General features: G+C 48.3%; 1 pseudogene across 1 annotated transcript; it reads left to right on the top strand.

Annotated features, from left to right (window-relative positions):
- The first annotated feature begins 437 nt into the window (after positions 1 to 437).
- Positions 438 to 6,032, top strand: LOC308233561 (solute carrier family 45 member 3-like; annotated as a pseudogene). The gene is made up of 3 exons: positions 438 to 570; positions 2,829 to 3,014; positions 3,788 to 6,032. The product of its transcript is annotated as a solute carrier family 45 member 3-like (transcript).
- Positions 6,033 to 26,071: the final 20,039 nt, after the last annotated feature.

Here is a 26,071-nt window from a genome sequence, read left to right as displayed (position 1 = left end):
AGCCCTGGTTTCGTCTGGAAGGTTGTCCAGAAGGACGTCTGGTCTAATTAGCATATTATGCTTTTATTATTATAGGTATATATGTATTTTTTTCCATAACATTTTGGACAAGATTTATATTGACTCAAGTTTAAAAACAAAGAGTGTGACTGGAAATGTTTGCAGATGCTAGTGTACCAGTGCCGATGTGGGGGCTGTGCACCCGGGTAAGGAAGTATGCATTCTGGGCCCTGGAGCTTCCCTGGCTGAGGTATGCCAATGTGCACAGATATTTAGTGACACCGTGTAGAGAGGCAAAAAAAAAGTAAAAATTCCAAATGTATATTTTTTCTCATTGCCCTTTCCTTGCCCCCCCAAATCATCACTTCCTGTTCCTGAACCACCCTGTTATGGGGAACTCTAAGCCATGTGCAGCGCCATCTCCCCTTCTACCACGGATGCCGCCAGGGCCCTTGGCCCTTGCTGTGACAGACAACTCCAGCTACAAGTGTCTGGTGTTCTTAGCTTCCCCGGCTCCCACTTTGCTTACCCTCATGCTCAGACAGTGCCTCCTGCTGGTAAAAGTCGGATGTGAGTCTATGCTTTAGGGTCCTTGGTCTCTGTAAAGGCAGAGACCAGAGGAAAGGGACTGGGCCAGTGTCTCCAGGGGAGCAATTTGGACGGGTTCAACAGAGGCCAGCTGCGTGTGGCCAGTAACTTGTCTTCCTCGGCCCCCAAGGCAGTGTGTGTGGGTGCGTGTGGGTGTGTGCATGTGGGTGTGTGCATGTAGGTGTGTGGATGTGTGTGTGTGTGTGCATGTAGGTGTGTGTGTGTGTGTGCATGTAGGTGTGTGGATGTGGGTGCGTGTGTGTATGTGCATGTCGGTGTGTGGATGTAGGTGTGTGGGTGTGGTGCATGTGTGTATGTGCATGTCGCTGTGTGTGGATGTAGGTGTGTGGGTGTGGTGCATGTGTGTGGGTGCATGCATGTGTGGGTATGTGCATGTAGGTGTGTGGGTGTGGTGCATGCGTGTGGGTGTGTGCATGTAGGTGTGTGGTGTGGGTGTGGTGTGTGCATGTGGATACTTAGGTGTGCTCTGTACCGTGAATGTGTGGGTTGGAGGCGTTCTGGATAACAAGGGTTTTGGATAACAAGGTCTGCCTGACATGAAGTAGTTAACATTCTCCCCACTCTTAGAAATGTACATTTTCAAAACATAAAAACCATAATAAATGTTTTGAATATTTTAAAAACTAACCTACTGAGGAAAATGAATGGAGAAAGCGATTTGATTCATATGTTTTCCACGATTGTTGCTGCTCCTTCCCTCTCACCCATGGGACACTCACGAATTAAGTTTTGTTTTTATTTCTTTCCTCTAGCCCAGAAACAAGCCTGTTCATTTTTTCTTCCTTCTCCTCTGGCACCTGCGTGGGGAATCCCTTCTTGCATGATTGGTTGCAAACAGCCTTGTATGGGTGTTGCTGCATACAGTGTAGGCACTGGGACCGCCAATAACTTCAGTTGTTGCTATGAAACAGAAGAAGCCTGTGCAGCTCCCTGAGAATGGGCTAGGAAGTGTGAGATGCAGCCTGTCCTTACTGTCAGCGCAGCACCAGAGCGGAGCCGCGAGTGTGGTTCTCTCCAGCCCGGGCACCCTGAGCGGTGGGAGAGGGGTTCCTTTGCTCCCCAGTGAAGCGTGGAAAAAGGGCTGAGAGAGAGATACAGGCATGGAGATTGAGTAAAGGGGATGTCCCAACACTTGTTAACCAGTGATTTTACAATTAACCAGATTATACAATGTAATCTCAGTAGGTGCCAGCAGCCGGGGCAAATGCCAGCCCCCCTGCCTGGCACCAAGTGGGCCACCCTCCAGCCTGCTCTGCCCCACCATCCTAGTGAAGGAAGACTAAGTGGTTGAGATTTGATGTCCCCACCCATTTGAATGGGACTTAAAGCAGAAATTCAGTTCGGTTAGAGAACGAGTGTTTCCTGCACACTCGGCCCACAGCATCTGTAGCTCCAGCTCAGAGCTCCTGTGAGTTCTAGACTTGTGTCTGAGTCAGATCTCTCAGCCTCCCTCCCAACATGCTCAAAACAAAACCACTGTTTTTCATCTTCTCATCTTCCTCACCCCACAACTAAAACCCATTCTTCTTGTCTTCCCTACTTTAGTACATATTGTCAACATCCAGTTGTTTAGGGCAGATTCTAGGATCTTGTGTTGGGTGGGGGCAGGGTGTAGTTCAGAAACGCTGAAGATTAAAAGCCAACTAAGTGCCTGGCCAGTGTGGCTCAGTGGTTGAGCGTCCACCTATGAACCAGGAGGTCGTGGTTCGATTCCAGTCAGGGCACATGCCCAGGTTGCAGGCTCAATCCCCAATAGGGGGCATGCGGGAGGCAGCTAATCGATGATTCTCTCTCATCATTGATGTTTCTATCTCTCTCTCCCTCTCCCTTCCTCTCTTTGAAATCAATAAAAACATATATTGAATTTTTTTTTAACTTGGGGATTTAAAATCTGCTGGCTGATGCGCACAAGGGCAGGAGGAAGCCAAGTCGACCGTGCTGGCCCCGGTGACAGCCACTTGCCGCAGGCAGGATCTGAGTGATACGTCCCCACCCAGCCACTCCCCGGGGGCATGCCTTTAGCCTGGGCTGAGAAGCTGGCCTGCCCGGCGGGCTGGCAGGAATGGGCTCCTGGCTGAGTCCTCGGCAGTCTGTGGCAGCCAGAGAGGCCTGGCGTCTGCAGTGGGGCTGGGATGAGGCAGTTCTGGAGTGACCAGGTCGGAATCCTACCCGCCTCGTCCACCACAGTCCAGAGAGTGTGGGGGAGCCACATTCTGCAGCATCGGGAAGTCTCCTGCTGGTCAACCTGCTGACCTTTGGCCTGGAGGTGTGTCTGGCCGCAGGATCACCTACATGCCACCCCTGCTGCTGGAAGAAGGGGTAGAAGAGAAGGTCATGACCATGGTGCTGGGTGGGCCACCACCTCCTCTGGTTCCAGATCCATGCCGCCTGAGCATAGGGCAGCAGTGCCTCTGCCCAGAGAGCCGCTTGGAGGGAGAGGTGGCTGTCTGCTGGGGACAGGGGTGACCCTGGGCTGAGCGGGTCCTAAGAGGAAGAAAAGGGTATAGGGACATGCTCTGATCCCCACTATACCCCTGGCCCTGCATCCCGACTGGCTCCTATGAGACAGTGTAGGAATGGCCCTTCCCCTTTGGCTGGCCCTGTCTAATTTCTATCTATCACCTCTAAAGCTTGCAGCCAGCCTTGGCGGCACCTACTCCACAGAGAAGATAATGGAGGTCTGTAAGTCGGCTGAACTAGGCAGCTGCACACTAGCTACTGGGCGGCAGGGTCAGGCTCTCCAGCCAGGGCTCCTGCTTACCTGTGGGTCAGGGCCGGGCTCCTGGCTGCAGATGAATTCTGCGAAAGCCACAGAGCAAGTGGCAGCCTCGGGTGACTCCCAGGAGGAGGGGCTCTGCCAGGATGACAGGCTCTGGGTCAGACTGCCTGTCACAGCCCTGCCTGCTGCCCTCCTAGCCCTAGGCCTGGACACAAGTGTCACTCATCAGTCGCTCCATGCCTCAGTTTCCCCGTCTGAAAAAGGGACGTTAGTGATCCCAGCTGTGAGGAGTCAATTAGAGTCCCTGAGTACTCAGCACAGTGGCCAGGACAGGAGCGGTCCTCCCTGTGAGAGTATCACGGTCATTTCCATCCTTCCCAAGGTTCCCCTGCCCCTGCCCCGTTAAGGGCCCCAGCCTCTGGCTCACACTACTTGCCCTTCTTACAGGCATCAGTCCAGGCTGGGCCTGGTCTCAGTCCCACTCCTAGGCTCAGCCAGGGACCACTGCGTGGGCACTATGGTCGCCGGAGGCCCTTCATCTGGGCCCTGTCCCTGGGCATCCTGCTGAGCTTCTTCCTCATCCCGAGGGCCGGCGGGCTAGCGGGGCTGCTGTGCCCGGACACCCAGCCCCTGGGGGTTGGCACTGCTGATCCTGGCCATGGGGCTGCTGGATGCCTGCAGCCAGGTGTGCGTCCCTCCTCCGGAGGCCCTGCTCTCTGACCTCTTCCAGGACCCTGACCACTGTCGCCAGGCCTTCTCGCCTGTGCTTTCACAATCAGCCTTGGGGGCTGCCTGGGCTCCTTCCTGCCTGCCACTGACTGGGATGCCAGCGCCCTGGCCCCTACCTGGGCCCCAGGAAGAGTGTCTCTGTGGCCTGCTCACTCTCATCTTCCTCACTGGCGTGGCAGCTAGCCGTCTGTGGCCGAGGAGGCAGCTCTGGGCCCAGCCGAGCCAGCGGAAGGGCTGTCGGTCCCTCCAAGCCACCCACTGCTGCACATGTGGCACCCGCCTGGCTTTCCAGAACCTGGCACCCGTTTCTCCAGCTGCACCAGCTCGGCTGCCACGTGCCGCATGCCCTGCGCCCACTCTTTGTGGCCGAACTGTGCAGCTGGGTGGCATTCATGACCTTCACGCGTTTTACACTAACTGTGTGGGTGAGGGGCTGTACCGGGGGTGCCAAGGGCTGAGCCAGGCGCCGAGGCCGGGAGACACTGCGATGCGGGAGTTCAGGTGGGCAGCCCGTGCAGTGGGCCACCTCCCTGCTCTTCCCTCTGGCCATGGACCAGCCGGGGCAGCCAGTCTGCACCCGGGCAGTCTATCTGGCAGTGTGGTGGCTGGCGCCTTGTGCCTGTAGTGTGACTTGTGACCGCCTTGGCATCACTGAGCTCACCTCTTCACCCACAGATCCTGTCCCACGTGCCAGCCTCCCTCTGCCACCAGGAGAAGCGGGTGTTCCTGCCCACATGCTGAGGAGATGCTGGAGGGGGTGCCAGTGATGGCAGCCGATGACCAGCTTCCCGCTGGGCCCCAAGGCCGGGTCTCCTCCTCCCAGTGGACATGTGGGTGCTGGAGGCAGCGGCCTGCTCCCCTCTGCACCTCGCCATCCTGACAGTGCCTTCCTGCTGCCCCAGGTGGCCCCGTGCCTGGGCTCCATCATCCAGTTCAGCCAGTCTGTCACTGACTGTATGGGGTCAGCTTCAGGCTTGGGTCCGATTGCCATTTACTTTGCTACACGTGTAGTATTTGACAAGAGTGGCTTGGCCAGATACTCAGTGTAGAGTACTTCCCACCCACTGAGGGAGGGCCTGCCTCACGGGGTCCCAACTCCCCCTGTTCCAGGCTCCATAGGGCTGTGGGGCTGGCTTCCCAGTTTCTATTGCTGCCCAAGTGGTGTGGCTCTCTGCTGCCACCCCATGGCGGTAATGTGCATAGCTGCACAGAGAGGGCTTCCCTCCCACCTCTCCTGTCTTCAGGGCTGTGGCTGAGTCCAAATAGGGGCTAAGTCTGGACTTACAGGGAGAGAAGGGTGGGGCGCTTGACTAGCACCGAGCCCTGGAATTCAGGACTCAGGCGGGATCACCCAGGCTCAGGGATAAGAGCTAGTGTGCTGATCAAGACATATCGTGAGAAGGTACTTGGGGAGCTGGGTAATTCAGCCACCAGGGCTCCCCTCTCCAAGCCCCCATATCCTGTAGGTTCCCCCAGTGTTGCTTTAGTGTGAAACTCCTCCACAGGATTTGAAAGTATGGGGGAAGATTTCTGAGGGGAGAGGGGACACTGCCTGGCCCACAGCACTGCCTTTCCGCGGATTCCCCCAGCCCTGTTTTACCCAGACATGGCTTGTTGCCCCTGTGTCTCCATCATAGGGACACATGCCTTTAAACATGTCTAGGAGGTGACATCCCCACCGACTGGGTCCCCTGAGGTGGCCAGAATCTCCTTTCCTGGGGTGATTGGTCTGGCCCCCAAACTGCCTAAATAACCCAGAAACTCTGCTCACCCCAACTCCTCTTACCCAAAGCTGGGTGAAGGCGGAGGCTGGGCTTCAGTCTCAGCAGCCTCCCCAGGCTCCCCTCCTCCTGCCCCACCTGCCCTGCCCCATTCCCCTCTGCTCGCTCTAGGGCTGGGCTGATGAAGGAGCTGCTGACCCCCCACCTTTTCCCACTGGCTTCACAGACTCTCTTTGGGGCTATTTCGGGACCAGAAGCAGCCAGTGTGGCTCCTGGAACCTCTAACTGCCTCAGCCCCCAGGGCGTATCTTGCTGGGGGATCTGGCACAGACTCTCAGGAGCCCTAGGCTAAGGAGGGCATATCTCTTGCGGGGGGGGGGGGGGGGTGGTTAGTTCCATTTGCAATAATGTTATGTCATATTTTTTTAGCGGAGTAAATATTTTATACTGTATGTGAGCAATCAGAGTATAATTAAAGTCTTCTTACATGTTTTTTAAAAATAAAAATAAATAAAAATTAGGCATGCTTTCTAAATATTTGCGAAACCACTGTTGAGGGGGGTGCAGTACAGTGGAGCAGAAGAAACTAGAAACCCTTCTATACAAGCCAATGCCCCTGAGAAGCCGGGGCGGGGGTGGGGACAGAGGCTGGTGACTGCTGCTGGGAGGAGCTGGGGAGGGGGTGGGAGGAGGCAGTGTGGCCGAGGTGAATGGCCGAGGGGAGGCAGCTCAGGAAGCAGCTTTCCTTGAGTGTCTGAGGCAGGGCATGGCTGAGCCTGCAGACCATCGGGAAGGGCCCGGGAACCAGACCGCTTGCTCCTTCGGGCAGAGCTTCCTGCTCTCCAGGCTTTTCGGGAATCCATGGGCCCACCCTCCGTCAGGTGGACTCTGCCCCACAGCCTACCTGGGCTACTTCGAGTTGGGCAGAATCCCTTGGGATGAATTCCTGCTAAAGTACGACAATGTCACTCTTAAATCAGATGCTGGTCTCCTTCGACCCTGAGGTGGGTTTGGGGTGGGGGTGGGGGTGGCCAGAAGACTGACAGGCACTTTGGACCTTGGGAGTGTGTTGAGCCACCTGATGGCAGGTGCACGGGGCGGGCGGGGGGGAGGGGACCCTCAAAGTGAAAGTGCCTGAGGTCTCCAAGTTCAAGATTATCTCCTGCCAGAGAGTTAAGAGCTGTGGTCTCTGAAGGTCCTGGGCGGGCCAGTCTCCCCTATCCCCAGCAAAGGAAGCTGCAAGGGCATCAGGACGTGTAGGAAGCCTTGGTCCAAAGTCAGGGTGGCCTCTGTTCTTTGGTCTGACACCCCCGCTCCCCCACCCCATCCCCGTGGCTCACTGCGGGTGGGGTGGCTCTCAGATTTGCCTCCAGGGAAACTAGTGCTAGGCAGGCTGGACCTTAAAACTCAAATAATGGGTGTGTTTCCACGATTTTCACAGGAGAATACAACCCAATAGCTAGAATGTCCCATTAAAGTGTTGTGCTATCACATTTTCTTAAACTATTGATGTCAACCTCAATTTATCTGCCTATTCCTTTTGCTTAAGACTACGACTTTTTATCCAGACCCTACAGATACACAACAAACACGGATCACGTGTAGCAGCAGACCCCAGAACCAAAGGAGCGGGCAGAGTTGGCAGCTGGGCAGGACCCCTGGGCCTCATTTCCTCCCCTCGCTGTCTTGCTGTTTATCTTGGAAGCCCCTTGCCAAGGTCCAAACCCTACGGGTATTTTGTGTCAACCCGGTTTCTCCCTGGCTGGAGAGAAGGCAAGACAGGAGGGGAGACCACACACACTGAGCAGGCCCTACATTTCCACTGCAGCCCCCACACTGCCAAGCAAGTTTCCTGAAATATTTCTCAAGAAATATTTGCTGATTGATCTTTGGAGCATTACAGGTAGCCTCAGCAGGCCACAGCGCACTTCAGGGGAAAGTGCTTGGAATAGGGAAACCCGTGTCCGCAGGAATGTGGCCAGCTTCCTTCTCTGACAGTTGAAAGGACAAAGCTGGCTCTCTAAATGCCACCCTCCCCAACAGGCTCTCCTGCTAACTCTTCCTGCCCACAGTGCTGGGGACTGTACAAAGCAGTGCTTGCGGCTGCTCCTGCAGGCAAGCTTCCTAATCCTGGAGTGACATGCCCCCTGGGTCTGCTCCTTGCAGCCTCTCCAAGTGGGTGGAGAGAGTAGAGCCTTGGAAAGTATGAACCCAGAGCCCAGCTTTGGTTCTGATGATTTAGAATGTCCCTGTTCTAAAGCAGGGGGCCGGGAAGAAAAGCCCCGATTGGCATTGGCTCCGGACCCACCATTTATCAGCCACTCTCGGCCTGCAAGTCTTTCGAGGGGATCATTGCCACCGACTATGGACAAGAACTGCTCAGAGCTGGGAAACGGCTGAAGAACATGCCTAGGGTATTAGCCTGTCTCCAGTGCTTGGGGGAGGAGGTTGGGCGTGTTGTTTGAGTTGGATCTCCATGGATTCCAGAAGATCATTGACCTCTCTGCATCAAGAATTTTCTGTGAGGTTCATGTGGAAATGGCAAAGTAGATGGAGACTAAGAAGGACAAAAGTCAGTGTGGCCCCAAGAAGAAGAAGTAGGAAAAGTGAGATATGAGATCTATGAGGACCAAAAGAGGCACCAGAAATAGATGGCCAGAGATAGCCTGGGAGCCAGAAGGAAACTGTCACAAAAGTCTACCCAGAATGCCTCAGTGTGAGCCCATGTGATGTAAACCAGGCCGGCAGCCAACTGGTGGGTCATGGCAGGCGTCCATTCTGATTGGCTAGTGCCCCTGTTGTTCTGATTACAACCTCCAGGTGGCTCCACACTTGTGGAATCTTTCTGGGATCACACCAGGTGGGGGATAGACTTGAGACTACCCTTGCCCGCAGGCGGAACAGAATTTACTTACCTTGTGTGATGTCAGGGCACCAGGAAGGTCCACACCGACACTTGCACTCCCCAAACAGCCCTCTTCCTAGTTAGATAAGATGGCTGCAGTTGTACATTACATTCTATTCCCTTTGCTTAAGACTAGGACTTTTTAAACTACAGAAGTCAAAGGAGGAAGCCTTAAGTGCTAGTCCTTCTTCATAGTTCAGTAGGAAGGAGCCCCACATGCTGAGATCAGGTATAGGTGAGAAGAGAATGTGAGGCAGCGAGGAGGTGGAGTGGAATGGCCAGGGTGGGGGTAAGAAGAAATGGAGAAACTGGAGGTGCCAGCAAAGGTTACCAAGCTGCTCTGTAGTTTGGTTTGGCTGATTCCAGGCAGACTCCCTCTGTCTCCCTGCACTTACCTGGGTTGTGCTCAGGGTGGGCCTAGCAGAAAGAGAGGGGCTAACACCAGGAGCACCTTGTCAGAGGGGCCTGCAGCTGGAATGCGTACTGACCACAGGGTAGGCAGGTCCTAGGCTTCACTTTGTCAACAACTGGCTTCATGGTGTGTCTCTCTCTGAGACTCAGTTTCTTCATCCATAAAACCAGTGGCCTGCTATTCTGGAAGCCTGTGTGAAAGGCAAAGAATGGCCAGGAGTGATGTACACATCTCACATGATGAGCATGACCAAGCCACTCTTCCCTCTTCCAGAGACAAGGGGCTGAGCAGGAGACATGGTTAGGGGGCTGTCTGCAGGGGCTCAAGTGTGACACTGGAAAGAGTGGCCCTGGGGGAGGCCTCAATTCCTCCCTGTGCCTCTAGGCTGCTGCCTTGCCCTGGGGCTACTCAGAACCTTGCTCGGACCCAGGGGCCACCTGGGCTTTGAGGCCAGCTTCTACAGGACTGGGGACAGTGGGGTCTCAGCACTGCCCCTGGGGGAGAAATTTCCTGTGGGAGGTGGTTGGACAAACATTTTTCCTCGCAGCCCAGAGGAGGGACTGAGACGTCAGACTCAGAAGGAGCAGAGGGCGCAGGGCATGACTCCCACTGTCATTGTGCCGCCTCATTTGATTTCCTCTGTATTTAGTTGGTTTTATTTAGAACCCTTACCAGCAAAGGCTTTTAGAGTCTTATTATACACTAGAGGCCCGATGCATGAAGATTTGTGCAAGAATGGGCCTTCCTTCCCCTGGCTGCCGGTACTGCCTTTGCTCTGGCCCAGAGCTGCCTTTCCGCCTTCCCACGCTTCCCAGAGGCCTGGAGTGGCTGGGGCAGTGCCTGTGTATGCAAATTAACCTACCAACTTTGTTGGGTTAATTTGCATACTCACTCATGATTGGCTGGTGGGTGTCACAAAGGTAAGGTCAATTTGCATCTTTCTCTTTTATTAGTGTAGAAGACTGCCAGGTTAATAGGGAAGTTTACGTCAAACAGAGGGGTTTATAATATAGTAGAGGCCCGGTGCATGAAATTCGTGCACTTGCGGGGGTGGTCCCTCAGCCCAGATTGCGAGAGGGTGCAGGCCAGGCAGAGGGAACCCACCAGGGCACGATTAGGGCCGGGGAAGGACACAGGAGGTTGGCCAGCTGGGGAGGGACTGTGGGAGGGCTCCAGGGCAGCCCAGCCTATCTCACTTAGTCCCAGTTGGTTGGCCACAGCAGCAAGCTAACCTACCAGTCAGATCTTCTGCCCCCTGGTGGTCAGTGAACATCATAGTATATCATTAGCTTTGATTGGTTGAAAGGCTGACCAGACACTTAGCATACTAGGCTTTTATTATATAGGATTCCACGAATGGCTCAGGGTTGGGGAAGAGAGTTGGACCAGAGATATAGAGCTGTGCCACCCCTAGTTTTGCGGGCTCCTCAGGGCTGCATGGAGGGAAGGGAGTGGAACCCCATCATCCCCTATGTTAGGCAGTTTGGAGCTGTCCAGCATCCCTCAGCCTTCACCCCTGCTGATCCTCGGCTCTCTGGCCTAGCTGCTCCTGTGACTTTAGGGGGGCCATTAATATCTCAGAGCCTCAGGGCCCCACTCTGAAATGGAAATAATAACACCTCTCCCCAGGGTTTGGTGAATGCACTGGTAAATAACTACATGTGCAATGCTGTGTGTATAAGTCTGGGCTGACCTTGTATGTATGTGACAAGCAATTCTAAACAGAGGTGGAGAAGTCATTTTCCTTTTTTTTTTTTTTTTTTTGTCCCATACAGCCTTCCTAGCCCAGTTTGGGATGGATGGAGAGCTTGGGAAAGACTTTCTGGTGGAAGGAGCAGCAGATTATTGAGCTCTAAGGGGGACCAAGACTAAGTCTGGCGGAGGAATGGGGCAGGTGGGGTGAAGGGCAGGAATTGCCAGTAGCATGTGCCGAGATCCATAGGGGAAATAACAGGCTGTGTTTGCTGAACTTCAAGAAAAACTGAAGCCCTGGCTGGGCGCTTCAGTTGGTTGGAGCATCATACCTTACGCCAAAAGGTTGTGGGTTCAGTTCCCAGTCAGGGCACATACCTAGGTTGTTGGTTTGATCCCCTGTCAGGGCATGTATGGGAGGCAACTGATAGATGTTTCTCTCTCTCTTCACATCACCCCTCACCCCCCTTACTCTCTAAATTAAAAAAAATCATGTCCTTGAGTGAGGATTCAAAGAAAAGAAAAGAAAAGAAAACTGAGGACACTTGGGTACAAAAGCTGGGCCCCTGTTCCTGAGGGCACTGCTAACACCCTGGTCACTTGGCGTGATAAAAGGGCCAGCGTGCCAAGTGGGCAGAGAGTGCCCAAGCAGTGACGATGATGGGACATGGGAAAGCAAGTAATTTATTCATTCAACAAATATTTATTAAGTGCCTGAGCAAAGTGGGCATTGGACTGTCAGAACCTTTCTGGCCCTCACGCTAAACACAGTTGCCCTTGATCACATTCTACCCCATGTGTGCATCTGTGTATATTCTTGTGTATATATGTGAGCATGTGCACACGTGTGTGTGCGTGATGGTAGTAGTGGGTGGGCAAGCCCTGTCTGCAGTCCCACCAATTCAGTGACAGGTGAGGTTGACTCTGGAGGCTGGGATCAGATCAGGGGTTAGCTACCAGGAACTGCCTGCAGTAGGTAGATCCAGTGTGTCAACACCCATCCAAGGAGGGCTCCGGAGGGTGTGGCCAGGAAGCTGGAACAGGCTGGGAAAAATATAAGGCAAAGAAGCAGGTGGGTGGGCCAAGAGGGAGGGTACCCAGGGCAGGTGCTCCCCCAGGGCTGGGCTGCCCAGTGCTCCATTGTACCGTGTGCAGTGTGGGTGTGCAGCCTGGAGTAGGTTCTTCAGGGGTCCTGTTATAGTCACACAGGCATTCACACCAGGGAGCTATTGGCTCCTCTACATGATATTCAAGTTACCACATAACTTTGTGGGTCGACTACAGGTAGGCATTGTGTTTGGGAGAGAGACACCAATGCTTGCAAGACGTGGCTAGCGTCTACAAAGGGTTTACAACGTGCTGAAGTAATAAGCAACACACTTTTTAAGCACCCACTGAGCAGGCCCGGGATGCCACTACCAGGCAGGATGTGCTGGGAGAGGAACGGTGATGGGGATCACAGGGGAAGGTTCCAGGAGGAAGTGGCAGCCAAGATGTGTTAAAAAGGAGGGGGTGACTGGAGAGGCCTGCCCCTGGGGGAATTGCCAAAAAAAAAAACAAAAAAACAAAAAAAAACAACCATGGGCAAACCTGGGTGAATGGAGAAATGCTTCCTTTGCCTGGAGGGTGGGCTCCCTTTGAGAGGGGGGTGGGAGGCAGATAGAAGGCAGCTCCGGGCTTTGGGCACAGAGAGCCTCTCTCGGGGTAATCCAAGTTCATCAGTAAATATTTACTTAGCACCTGCCAGGCACTGGGAAAGTGAGAATCATGTGACTCAATCCCTGCCCTTGCTGGGCCCATAGGCAGTGGTGACAGCAGTGTTCTGGGAGGTGAGGGCAGGCAGAAGGGATTGCCTAATGTGGGGAGACTGGGGAGGGCTCACAAAGAGGCCACGTTTCAAGTGCCCTTAAACCAACAGTAAGTGCGGGGCTCCAGGCAGACAGTGAGGTGGGAAGGTGGGCTGAGCTGGTGAGTGCACACCAGGTGGAGGACCGGCGCGGCCCAGATGGGGGCCCTGGAGGACACCAAGCACTTTGGGGGAACTTTATCATGAAACATGTACCGAGTGACCACACGGTGTCAGGCCTCTTCTGTAATCTGGGGGTGAAGCTGAGGAATCCACCAAGGCTCTGCCTTCCTTCCACTTGAGAGGAGCAGGGGAAGCAGGCAAGAGTAGACAAGCTAGGGACACTGTGGGAGCCTGAGGCGTCTTAAGGAGGAAATAAGGGCAGGCCGGGTGGCCCAGCTGGTTAGAGCATCGTCCCCTACACCAAAGGCTGCAGTCGATTCCAGCCAGGGCACATACCTAGGTTGTGGGGTCCATCCCTGGCTGGGGCACACACGGGAGGCAACTGATCGATGTTTCTCTCTCTCATCCATGTTTCCCTCCCTCTCTCCCTTCCTCTCTCTCTCTAAAAAAAAAAAAAAATAAAAATAAATAAATAAATAAATAAAAACATATCCTTGGGTGAGGATTTAAAAAAAATTTTTTTTAATAAAAGAAGGAAATAAACAGGGTGATACTATGGAGAGTAGGGCAGAGGACATAGACGGAGGTTCTGGCAGGTGCTGAGATGGGCAGGCGAGACCGGGACCTGCACTAGGGACAGTGTGCGAGCAGGGGCTGGGCAGGGGCCAAGCCCGGCAGCCGCCCTCCCTGTAGCCGTGCTCCCCAACACTGGCCTGGAGAGGCCCTTGGAGCAGAATCTGCAGGCAGAGGGGGCTGCTCCTTGCCTGTTTGCATTCTGCCTGTGGGCCTCCCATGGGGAAGCCCTCGGCAATGTTCCCGCCATCCCCTCTGCTTTCCAAAAGAGACTCCAGGCACTCAGACCTGGGAAAACACTGGGCATGAGTGGGATGGGTGGCACATCCCAGAGGACAAGGCAGGCATCTTGGTGTGTGCATGTGTGTGTGTGTGTGTGTGCACGCACGTGTGCATGCCTGCCCTTCAGGAGGAGGGATGCAGTCCATGGAGCTCCCTCCAGACTAGTGGAGACCAGTTTGGATTATGTTTCCCTAATCCTTCACTCTCTGGACACAAGAGGGAAGCAGAGCCTTGGTTTTGGCAATCTGCAGCGCCAGCGTGGGAAGGCCTCTTCTCTCAACCAGGCTTGTCTACCTCCTGCTCCTTTGCCTGAGGCCTTCCCTCCGGTTCAACCTGGAATCTGAACAGGGGAGTCAGGAAAAGGAAGGCCACTGCCAGTACAGGGCACCCTGGTTTCCACTGCCCCCATTCAGCCACGGCCCCCTACCCTCCACAGGGAAGCTCAGGCCCAAGAAAGCTAGCCCAGATCTGCCTGCTCCAGGGCCACACTGGAGACTCGCCGCCATTAAGTAGCCTGGATGACAGACAGGCCGAGTGAGAGGGGAATTTCTCTGGGTCTGGCTGCTGTAGTGAAAACCTCCCCAGAGCCCAGGAAGCTGGGGCAAGAGGGCCAAGTGCAATGGAGGGATGAGAGATGTGCAGGACACTGGGGACCACAGAGGTGTGTTAACCTAGACTTCAGTTGGGGTAGAGGGAGGTCAGAGAGGGCTTCTTGGAAGTAATGCTAAGGTTGAGTCTTGAGGATAAAAGGGTTTAGCCAGGTAGAGAGAGAGGGCTAACAGTATGAGCAAGAGATCCAAGTTAAGAAGCAACATGGCAGCCTGGCTGCTGTGGCTCGATAGTTGAACATGGACCTGTGAACCAGAAAGTCATGATTTGATTCGTGGTCAGGGCACATGCCCGGGTTGCACGCTTGATCCCCAGTGGGGGATGTGCATGAAGCAGCCAATCAATGATTCTCTCTCATCATTGATGTTTCTATCTCTCCTTCTTCCTTCCTCTCTGAAATCAATTAAAAATATTTTTTTTAAAAAAGAAGCAACATGGGAGGGAGATCAAAAGTTCCTGCATCTGACAAAGTTCTAACAACACCTTTAATGTTGCAACTTTTAATAGGCACACGCTTCGTGATCTGCCTCTCGCCGACCACGACGGGCAGTTCGAAGAGCTTCCTGGACAGTTTGATCCATTTGCATAGGAGATTTGGGGAACCGAGTTCTTCCAGACTAGGTTCCACAGGATTAGGGGAAGCTGGATGCTGGAGACTTGGAGGCTGAGAAATTAGTTTCCGGTGGGACTTTCCCTTTGGGGATCTTCCTCTTCCCTGGGCCTTAGCAAGTGACGCCCCTTCCAATTGGAGACTGATGGGGAAACTGACAATGGAGGTAGTGATGGTTTCATTCCAGAGGAATCCCGAGGTTAAGATGGTAAACAAATAACAAATGTCATTCTAAAAACAAAAACTGTAGGCTAAACACTGATTAACTAGATCACGTAAAAGTGAGATGCCTGCTTGAGTCAGACAGAGCAGGAGAAATGTTTGCAGTAGATAAAACCAACAGAAGAGGAAACTCCAAAGTTAGCAAACATTCTGCGCAGAGATGGTCTCACTCTTCACCAATTCCATGTCTTCTCTTTGGCACACAGCTAACCTACAATGCTCAGCCCCCTTGCCTCAGGCATGCAACTGGAAAATAAGCATTTGTTTTGTAAAGCCCCTGACATTTGGGGTTTGGTACATCACCTAGCCTGCCTCATTAATGCCCATGTTTACATGTTCTCAAACTGACCTGAGACAGGCAAAACTTAAAAAGGCTACAACTTCACTTATTTTCATTAGACTGGCGAAAAGTTGCAAGAATTGTGGAAAGGGTTGGACATGTGTATGTGTGTGTGGTGATATAGGAACTACATCCATGTGGGATGTAGACTGATGCAGCCTTGCTGGGGACAATGTGGGGTTCTAACTAAAATTAAACACATGGATAGCTTATGACTCGGCAATTCTACTCCTGGGAATACACCCCGTAGAACTTCTCACACAGGTCTACACAGAGGAGATGTGGATAGCTACAGAAACATTGTGTTGGGGGAGTTAGAGGCAATCTGTGTGTCCTTCATGGGAGAGTAGATAAGTAAATGAGGGGGACACATACCCGTCATGGAGAATGTGCAGTGGCAAGTAGTGGACCACACATACTCATAGCAGCGTGAATGGGCCTTAAAAGCAAAGTGAAAATGATGTAAATAAAAACATATGCATGCAAACCAACACTATGAATTTTACAAATCTATACATAAAGAATCTACTCTCTCATCATTGATGTTTCTCTCTCTCTCTCTCTCTCTCCCCCTCTGAAATCAATAAAAATATATTTTAAAAAAAGAAAGAATCTACACTAAGTAACTTAGGTGGGGAGAAAGAGAGTGGAAACGGAGGGAGAAAAGAAAACGGGATTGAATGAATGCTTCTCCACCAGGCAGACAGTGCATATGCTTTCCGCCTCTCCTGAGGCTGGTTTCCTTCCCGGAAGCTGAGTCCTGGGAGGCTGCTACAGCTATCCTCAACTTTTCCAATTTCACACGCAGCCTCTTTTCCTTGCCTGACCTCATGCTTTTTCAACAGCTACACAAAACAATAAAAGAGGAACAGAATTAAAAGATCCAGTCTTAGTCCAGACAGCTTTTACTCAGAACATAACACTATATACTTTTAGATGTATAACAAGCAGATGAAGAAAAGAGTGAAATACATCATTCTTATATTTGTACAGCATTATGAGCCACAAATACCCCAAATATCTGTAAGATAGCACCACAGTAACTAGTAGGAGGCAAGGAAAACATCAGTGGACCCTGGATCAGGTCCTAAGTGTTAGTAAGCATGAGACAAAGGAACCTCCCACCAAGCAGGGAGGGAGCCAAAGCAAAGCATCCAAATAGCACAGGGGCCGCTTCAGCTCTCAGCCTTGCCCTGTGGTGTGCGAGGCTCCAAGCTGATATTCATTCCCACTGTTACATCTGCTGGGCACACGGGTTTTGCTGTTACATCTGCTGGGCACACGCTGATCTCCAGCAGGCTGGCCACCTGCCACCCCTAAGCCCCGGTCCCTGGCTCACCAGAGGCCCTGAGGCCATGTCCCTGCAGTTCGCAAACCTGCGATGGGGTGGGCTGGGCTGCTCACCTCTTGGCGGGAGTATGGAATTGGCCCTTTTTTCCCAAGTAGCCCTTAGCCACCCCCACCCCCACTATCTCTTTTTCCCCATCACTCTTCTTTAGCCGAGCAGTTCGCCACCTTATGGCCTGCCTTTCCTTCCCCTCCTTAGCATCCTCCCCTCCCTAGGCCTGGGCAGTGGATTCAGGGCCAGTTTAAAACCGGGAGACGCGTGAGTGTAGATAACCAGGTAACTAGAGTTTCTGGCTGAAGCAGAACCTGTGTGGCCGAGGGTTCTACCCAGCGTTCAGTGAGGCTGTGCCCTGCTGGAGGGAGCCACGTGGAGCACAGCTGTGTGCGCACAGCGCCCTCTCCTGGTGGCCCAGCCTCCTTTCTTCTCCCCAGCCCGCAGGACTCTAACAAAAGGAGGAAGCCAAGGGGTGTGGACTCCAAGAAAAGGCTCTCCGCCTCCCTGCAATCAAGGCTCAGCTTAAGTCCCCCGGACTCGCCATAGGCATTCATTAAAATCTAAAGCAGGCCCCCGTGCGATCATTTGGCTTGTAATTTTTGTTTATTTTTTTTATTAATTACTGAGCACATGGAACCAGTTGCTGGTTCCTCAGGCTGCAGGGCTGCTTAGTTTGGCTTGGCCTTGGGTTCTGACCTGGGCTCACAGCTGCCTCAGGCCTGGTTTGAGTCCAGAACTGGGAAGAGGCCAGGTGGGGAGCTGCTGTGCTGCGTGAGCGAGCCCCGCCCCACGCCCCAGGGAGAGGACCAAGCGGCTCCATCGCCAGGTGTACCTGGGCGCCCTTTCTCCCCTTGATGGCTGGGGTGTACGTGGGCGCCCTTCCTCCCCGTGATGGCTGGGGTGTACGTGGGCGCCCTTCCTCCCTGTGACGGCTGGGCGCACACTTCCTTATCGGAGGTAAGCAGAAGCCGCGGAGAGTCAGAGGAGCCGCTGCCTGCTGGAGTCTGCTTCATGTCGGAGTGTCCCACGAGCCTGCCGGGCCCCTGACCTAAGCAGGCCTGGTTGCCTGGTGCACAGAAAGCCTCTCCCAAGACTGGAAAGAGGAGCTCGGATCAGGGAAACTTGAGTGGCAGTTTCTGAGTGCTCCCCGCCATCCTTGCACCTTTCTGTTGAGCTGCTCGGTTATCCTCTAACTCTCGATTCCAATAATTACAGGCTGTTGTTGTTCCTTGTGATTAAGCCCCTACTACCCCATTGGATAAAGTTGAGTAAAAAGAGCGGTGCCGAGCCTGCTCACAGAGGAGACCTGGGAAGACCTCTGTGATCAGGTGCCTACCCTGGATGTCACATCTGTGCTTTTTGCAAAAGGGACCCATCGACACAGGCAGGTGCTTGTTCTGAGTGTGAAGGCGTGTGCATAAGACATTTACAAAGTGTGTGAAGAGTAATGTAAAGTGAACACCAGGTGACCACCCCCAAGCTGAGACTCAGGACCCAGAAGATCCCAGCAGCACCATTCTCCCGGGGAGCACACCCCTTTAACACCCGGAAGCAACCATTGTCCTGATGTCTAAGCAACCCTTTCATTGTTTCGCGTGACAGTTTACCCTTCACTTATGCTTCACTAAATAATATTGTTTACTTTTGCCTGTGTTGAACTTTATATGACGGAATAAAAATGTAGGTTTTCTTTATGACTTGCTTCTTTCACTCCACATCATTTGGAGAATCATGTATTTTAATATCTATAGTGATAATTGGCTCATTTCCATCGCTGTATACGTCAATTTATTTATTTATTCTACTGGACGTTTATATTGCTTCCAGGTGGGGGCTGTTTCAATCAGTGATGCTAAGAACATTCATGCGTGGGTACCGATTGTGTCTAGGTATGCCCTGGGCGCAGGGTGTGCACAGACTCCACTCGCGAGTCAAGGCAGTTCTCCTGAATGGGGCACGGATTCACACGCCCACCAGAAATGAGTGAGAAGAGCTGTGATCCAGGCGTGGTGCTGCTCAGATGTGATTTTTTGTCCATTTCATGGCTGTGAAACAATTTGCATTTCACTAATGAAATTAAACACCTTTCCGTAGGTTTGTTTGCCATTTGGATTTCCTTTCAGATAAAGGGTCTGTTCGGGTCTTCTGTGTTGTTCTTTATTTTCACTTTGATTCACAGAATTTCTTTATAGAGTCTGGATCCTTGTCCGTTGTCAGTTTTATGTGTTTTAGTATCTTTTCCCAAGCTGGCTTATCTCTTGGCTCTCTGAATGTGTCCTTGGTTGGACATTCTTATCTGTAATATACTCAAATTTACAAAGCATTTATTTACATGATTGGGTTTTGTGTCTGGTTTAAGAAATCTTTTTCTATACCCAAGGTCACAAAGATAGTCTTCTACATTACCCTCTAAATCCTAAGAGTTTTGCTCTTCATATACAGTTTTTAAATCTTCCTGAATTGATTTTTGTGTATAGTGTGAAGAGAAGTTCTAATTCTATTTTCTTCCCTATGGATACTCAATTATTGCAGCACTACTCACTGAAAGGTATTTTTCCCCGCCAAGCTGTAATATCACCTCTGATATCAAATGCTCATAAAGGTGTGGGTCTGTTTATGGGCTCTCTACTGTTCCATTAGTCTATTTGTCAGTCCTTGGGCCAATACCACACAGTCTTAATTACTTTAGCTTTATAATAAGTGTTATTTCTGATAGAGCGAGTCCTCCTACCTTATTTTTCTTCTTCAAGAGTAGCTATTCTTGGCCCTTGGCACTGTCATATAAATTTTAGAGCCAGCTTGTCAAGTTCTAACAAAAACCTATTGGGATTTTAATTGGGACTTTACTGAGTCTATAAATCAATTTGGAGAGATATGACATCTTTACAATCTTGAGTACTCTAATCCATGAAGTGGTATATTTCTCCATTTATTTAGAGCTTCTTTAACGTCTTTCAATAAAATTTTACAATTTTCTCCATCAATGTCTTGTACATATTTTGTTGGATTTATTCGTAGATATTTCATATTTTCTAATGCCATTCTGCATGAAGTCTGTTTTAAATTTCATTTTATAACTGTTGCCTGTTAGAATAGAATTTAATTTTTATACTGATTTTATATCCACAAACTTTGCTAAACTAATATTAATTCTAGTAAATTTATAGATTATTTTTTATTTCCCATACATACCCTCATTGTTGTCTGTTTATCGTAATAGTTTTATCTTTTTTCTTTCCAATTCTTATATTTTTTATTTTCCCTTTCTACTGTGTTGTCCCAGACTATAGCAGAATATTGAATAAAACTGGTAATCATTAGCATTCTTGTCTCTGTCCTCAAATCTAAGGGAAAGCTTTACAATGAGTCATTATAAGGTATGATGTTTGTTAAAGTTTTTGTAGATAATCCTTATCACATTAAGGAAGGTCCATCCTATTCTCAGTTTGCCAAGAGCTGTTTTTATTATGAATGGATGTTGAACTTGAGTTTTTTCCTCTACATATCTATTGATTGGATTAGAAGGTATTTCTTTTTTAATATGTAAATGTGATGATTTATATTAATTGATGATTTTTAAATGTTAAGTCTTCTTGTATTCCTGGGATAAGCCCACTGTGGTCATAGTGTAACTACTAAAAGAATAGGCTTTTGAGTTGGACTGCTTGAGTCAGATCTATGAAACCTGGCTGTCCCACCATCTAGCAGTGTGACCTGGGCAAGTTACTTAACCTCTCTGTGCCTCAGCCTCCTGGTATGTTGAAACAGGGGTAGCAATAGTACTTAACTCACAGAACTGCTATAAGCTTTAGGAATATGTCCAAAATGCTTAAACCAGTGCCTAGGACAAAGTAGACGCCATGGAAATGTTTGCTAGTTTATTGACTAGACAATAATTTATTTAGGAAGTTAGTACTTGTGTTCATGAGTGATTTCAACTTACAGTTTTTCTTTCTCATAAATAAACTTGAAATTAGGATTTTGCTAAACTTTTAAAATTAGTTGAAAGGTGTTTTCTCTTTTTCTATTCTCTGAAAGATTTTGTGTAAGATTAGAATTACTGGTTCCTTGAATATATGGCGGAACTCATTTATGAAGCTATTGTAAAATTTTATTGAAAGCTGAGTAATTGAGCCAGTCCAGTTACTCAGCAGTTGCTAGCCAAGGAAACTATGCCTAAGCATCCAAGAGAACATCGTCATCACATGCACAGTTAGAAACACGCCTGTGCAGACATCACCTGTTCAGAAATGGTGGGAAATCTCTGCCCGGGAGGAGACTTGGGTATTGTAATGAGGGTGTGATGAGAAAAGTTTATGCAGAGGTCAGTGTAGACTCCTGCAGGTCGCTGTGGGCAGCTACGACTGGTTTGAGCCAGATTAGGCGCCCCCCCCCCCTCCAACCCCGCCGACCCTCACCCCCGGTTCTGCAAATCCTCCTGGCTTCTCCCTGAAACACACACACACACACACACACACACACACACACACACACACACAACCAAAAACAGTTCTGGCATTCGTCAATGTCAGGGAGGGCATTTGTCAGGGAGGAAAGTTTAAGTCTCAGCCCTTCTGTTAAACTCTGAGCAAATTGCAGGATGTGGTTAGGGTGACCTGAAGGGGTTTACAGGTTAATCTAAACAAAGTTATGGATTCTAAATAAAAGCTTTTCTATGCTAGGCTGTATATATATATATATATATATATATATATATATATATATATATATATATATATATATGGTTATACCATCTGCCCTGAAGGTTTTATGTTGGAATAATTTTCAGTTTAAATTCTTTGATGGTCTCTTCGGGTTTTGTAAGTGTTATATATTTACTTAGGACCTTGTAAATCTAAAATTTCAATACATTGGCATAAAGTTATTCACAGTATCTTATTATCTTGTAATTACCTGCAGCATCTGCCACGAGGTTCCCTTTTCAAGTCCTAAGATTGGGTATATGTGCCTGCTCTCTTCTTCCGTGATCATTCTAAACAAAAACTTGTGAATTTTATTAGTCTTTTCGGGGAGCCAACTTTTGGGCCTTGCTGATCCTCCCTATTGTATCTTAGCTTTTGATTTCATTAATTTCTGTTCTGTATTATTTTTTCTTTCTATGTATGTCTTTTTGCTGTTCTTTTGTAACTTCATAAGCTCATAAACTTTCAGCCTTTCTTTTTTAGTAGTATACACATTTGAGAAATAGAGTTCCCTTTAAATACTGCCTTAACTTCACATTTTGATATGTAGTATTTTTTATTATCACTCAGTTCAAAAGGTTTTATAATTTTCAATATGATTTCTTCTTTGACCCATGGGTTATTTATGAGTACATTCCTTAAGTTCCAAACAAATAAAGTTGTTCTAGTTATCTTTTAATTTTTACTTTTAACTTAAATGCATTGGTCAGAGAATATACTTTATGTAACTTTACTCCTTTGAAATATGTTGAGGCCTGCTTTATGAGCAGTATAGTAATTATTAATGGCCTCAGTATTCTTGAAATGAATGTATAGGTGTTGGATGCAATATTTTATGTATGTCCATTAAGTCAAGTTGATTAAAGCTACTGTTCAAAGCACAGGAAAAATAGTCTATCTATAACAATAAAAGCATAATATGCTAATTAGACTGGATGTCTGGATGAAGCTGGGGCTGTGAGGGAAGCCCAGGTCCTGGGTGCCAGAGGGAAGCCGGTGCCAGCAGCCAGGGGAAGGAAGGCCTACCCTTGCACAAATTTCGTGCATCGGGCCTCTAGTTTTATCATAATAACTATGCATGGTGACAGGTGGTTACTAGACTTATTGTGGTGATCACATCATAAGAAATATAAATGTTGTACACTTGAACTAATATAATATTGTGTGTTAACTACACTTTATTTTAAACAATCCTGCTGTTACATATTTTTACTGATGTTTTTGTCTGTTTTTAACTGTCCATAAATGACCTTCTTAATTTATACTTTGTATTTGCTCTGACAGGTCTGTGTTTCTTTTTCTCTCAGTTTTTGCCTTCTTCTGAATTGATATGTTTTTGGTCACTCCGTTTCCTCTCCTCTACTAATTCGAAAGTTAAAGCAATTTGATTATATTATTTTTGTGGTGCCTAAATTGCTGTGTAGGTATTTTACTTTGGATCCCATGAAGCACTAAATGAGTGAATGAGAAAGTGAGACAGAAAGAAAAAAAGCCAATGCAGGCTACATTGGTGAACCAGTTACTGCTATGGGCAGCTGGGACCTCTGGGAGAGTATGGAGAACATGTTTCAGCATTCCCATCCCAGAAGCAAGGAAGCTGGTATATTTATTCAGAACTGATCTTTCACTAGCTGCATTAACTCCCTAGCTTTACTGGCCTGCCCTACATGGAGGCTTAATATACTCCTGCAACCAGAGAAATCCCTCAGGCAGAGTCTCAGGTACTTGCTGTAGGAAAACATGTGTAGCCATGGTAAGTGCCAACGGAATGTGGGCAGGCACCATCATCTGCTTAGAATGACATCATGCATAGCTAACTTACCAAAGTCTAAAGACAATCAACACTTTACCCTTCCTGGGCACTACAAAGGTCTAGAACACTTTGACTCCAAGTAGTCACCCTCCCCTGAAATTCTTAGGCTGTTGTTATTGTGTATTTTAATTCTATCTTGCTTATTTTTAACCACATATGGCATTATTTTATTAGCCTGCTTACTTGTTCTTCATTCTTTCTTGCATCTCAGTACTTCTATTTGGGTCACATTCCTTTTGTCTGAAATATGTTACCGGTATATTGGAGAGTTGCAAACATCTGTCTTTTTGGTCTGACATGTCTTTATTTTGTCCCAAATCTTGAAAGACTTTTTCTGGTTATATAATTCTAAGTTAACAGGTATTTTGTTTTAACCTATTGACATTATTCTCCTGCCCTCCCCAGCCCCCATCCAAAAAAAAAAAGTCAGCTCTCAGTGTACTTGCCACTCTTTAAAGGTAATTGGTATTGCCCTAGCTGGTTTGGCTCAGTGGATAAAGTGTTGACCTGTGGACTAAAGGGTCCCCGGGTTTTATTGTGGTCAAGGGCACATGCCCGGGTTGTGGGCTCAATCCCCAGTAGGGGGCATGCAGGAGACAGCCGATCAATGATTCTTTCTCATCATTGATGCTTCTATCTCTCCCTCTCCCTTCCTCTCTGAAATCAATTTAAAAAAAAAGAAAGAAAAGAAAAAAATATTGCTATGAAAAATGGCAGATTTTAATGCCAATGTTTTCATCTAGGATTTTTATGGTTTTTATTCTAACATTTAAATCTTTAATCTCTTTTGAGTTTATTCTTGTATATGGTGTAAAAAAGTGGTCTAGTTTCATTTTTTTTGCATATATCTGTCCAATATTCCCAACACCATTTACTGAATAGACTAGCTTTACCCCATTGTATGTTTTTTCTTCCTTTGCCAAATATTAATAAACTATAAAGGCGTGGGTTTCTTTCTGGGTTCCCTATTCTGCTCCATTGACCTATATGTCTATTTTTATGCCAGTACCATGCTATTTTGATTACTATGGCTTCATAGTATAGTGTGATGTCAGGCAGCATAATTCCTCCAACTTTGTTCTTCTTTCTCAAGATTAGTGTTGCTATTCTGGGTCTTTTGTGGTTCCATATAAATTTTTGGAATGTTTGTTTGTTCTCGTTCTGTGAAATACTATCTTGATAGGAATTGCATTGAATCTATAATTTGCTTTGGCTAGTTTGGACATTTTTATGATGTTAATTCTTCCTATCCATGAACACTGTATATGCTTCCACTTACTTGTATCTTCTTCAATTTTTTTACAGTGTCTTATAATTTTCTGAGCACAGGTCTTTTACATCTTTGGTTAAATTTATTCCTAGATATTTTATTGTTTTTAAAGCAACTGTGAATGGGATTGTTTTCTTAGTTTCCCTTTTTGATAGTGCATTATTGGTGCATAAAAATGCAACTGATTTCTGGATATTTATTTTGTTTTCTGCAACTTGACTAAATTCATTAATTAGTCCTAGTAGTTTTTGGTTTTTTTTTGGTGGAATCTTTAAGGTTCACTACTACATAATCATGTCTTCAAATAATGACAGTTTTACTTCTTCTTTTCAATTTTGATGGCTTTTATTTCTTCTTCTTGCCTGATTGCTATGGCCAGGATTTCCAATACTATGTTGAATAAGAGTGGTGTCTATTCAGGTGCCCATTTTTTAATTGGGTTTTTTTGTGGGGTTTTTTTTTGGTGTTGAGTTTTATAAGTTTCTTTTAAATTTTAGATATTAACTCCTTCTCAGATGTATATTACTGGTGACTATGTTCCCAATCTTAAGGGAAATGCTTGTAGTTTTTGCCCATTTAGTATGATGTTGGCTGTGGGTTTGTCATGTATGGCTTTTATTATGTTAAGGCATGTTCCCTCTATACCCACTTTGCTGAGAGTTATCATAAATGGGTGCTGGATTTTCTCAAATGCTTTTCTGCATCTATTGATATAATCATATGGTGTGTTATATTTTTATGTTTTTTTTAATATGTTTTTATTGATTTCAGAGAGAAGAAAGGATAGGGAGGGGGAGATAGAAACATCAATGATGAGAGAGATCATTGATCAGCTGCCTCCTGCACACCCCTTACTGGGGATCGAGCCCACAACCCAGGCATATGCCCTGACTGGGAGTTGAACTACCATCTCCTGATTCATGGGTTGACACTCAACCAGTGAGCCACACCTGCCAGGCTAAGGTTTTATTTTTTAAATTGATTTTAGCAAGAGAGGGAGATGAAGAGCGATGTGAGAGAGAAACATCAATCAGTTACCTCCTGTACATGCCTCAAATGGGGCTAGAACCCAGCAATCTGGGTATGGGCCAATCTGACTGGGAATGGAACCAGTGACCCTTCACTGCATGGGATGACTCTCAACCAGCTGAGCCACATCAGCCAGGGCTCAAGGTATCTTTTGATTTCTTCATTGATCTCATTGTTAACCCATTCATTGTTTAGTAACGTGTTGTTTAGCCTCCCTGTTTTTGTGGGTTTTTCAGGTGTTTTTCTTTCCGCAGTAATTGATTTATAGTTTCATATGGTCAGAGAAGATTCTTGATATGATTTCAATCTTCTTAAATTTATTGAGGCTTGTGTGTTATGTGATCTATCCTAAAAAAAATGTTCCATGCGCACTTGAAAAGAATGTATATTCTGCTGCTCTGGGGTGAAATACTCTGAAGATATCAATTAAAGCCATCTGATCTAGTGTGTCATTTGAGGCTGCCATTTCCTATTGACTTTCTGTCTGGAAGATCTATCTATTGATGCCAATGGGGTGTTAAA

Source organism: Plecotus auritus, assembly GCF_963455305.1.
Source record: "Plecotus auritus genome assembly, chromosome: 9".
NCBI classification, from domain to species: Eukaryota; Metazoa; Chordata; class Mammalia; order Chiroptera; family Vespertilionidae; genus Plecotus; species Plecotus auritus.
This window is presented reverse-complemented; position numbering and strand designations above follow the sequence as displayed.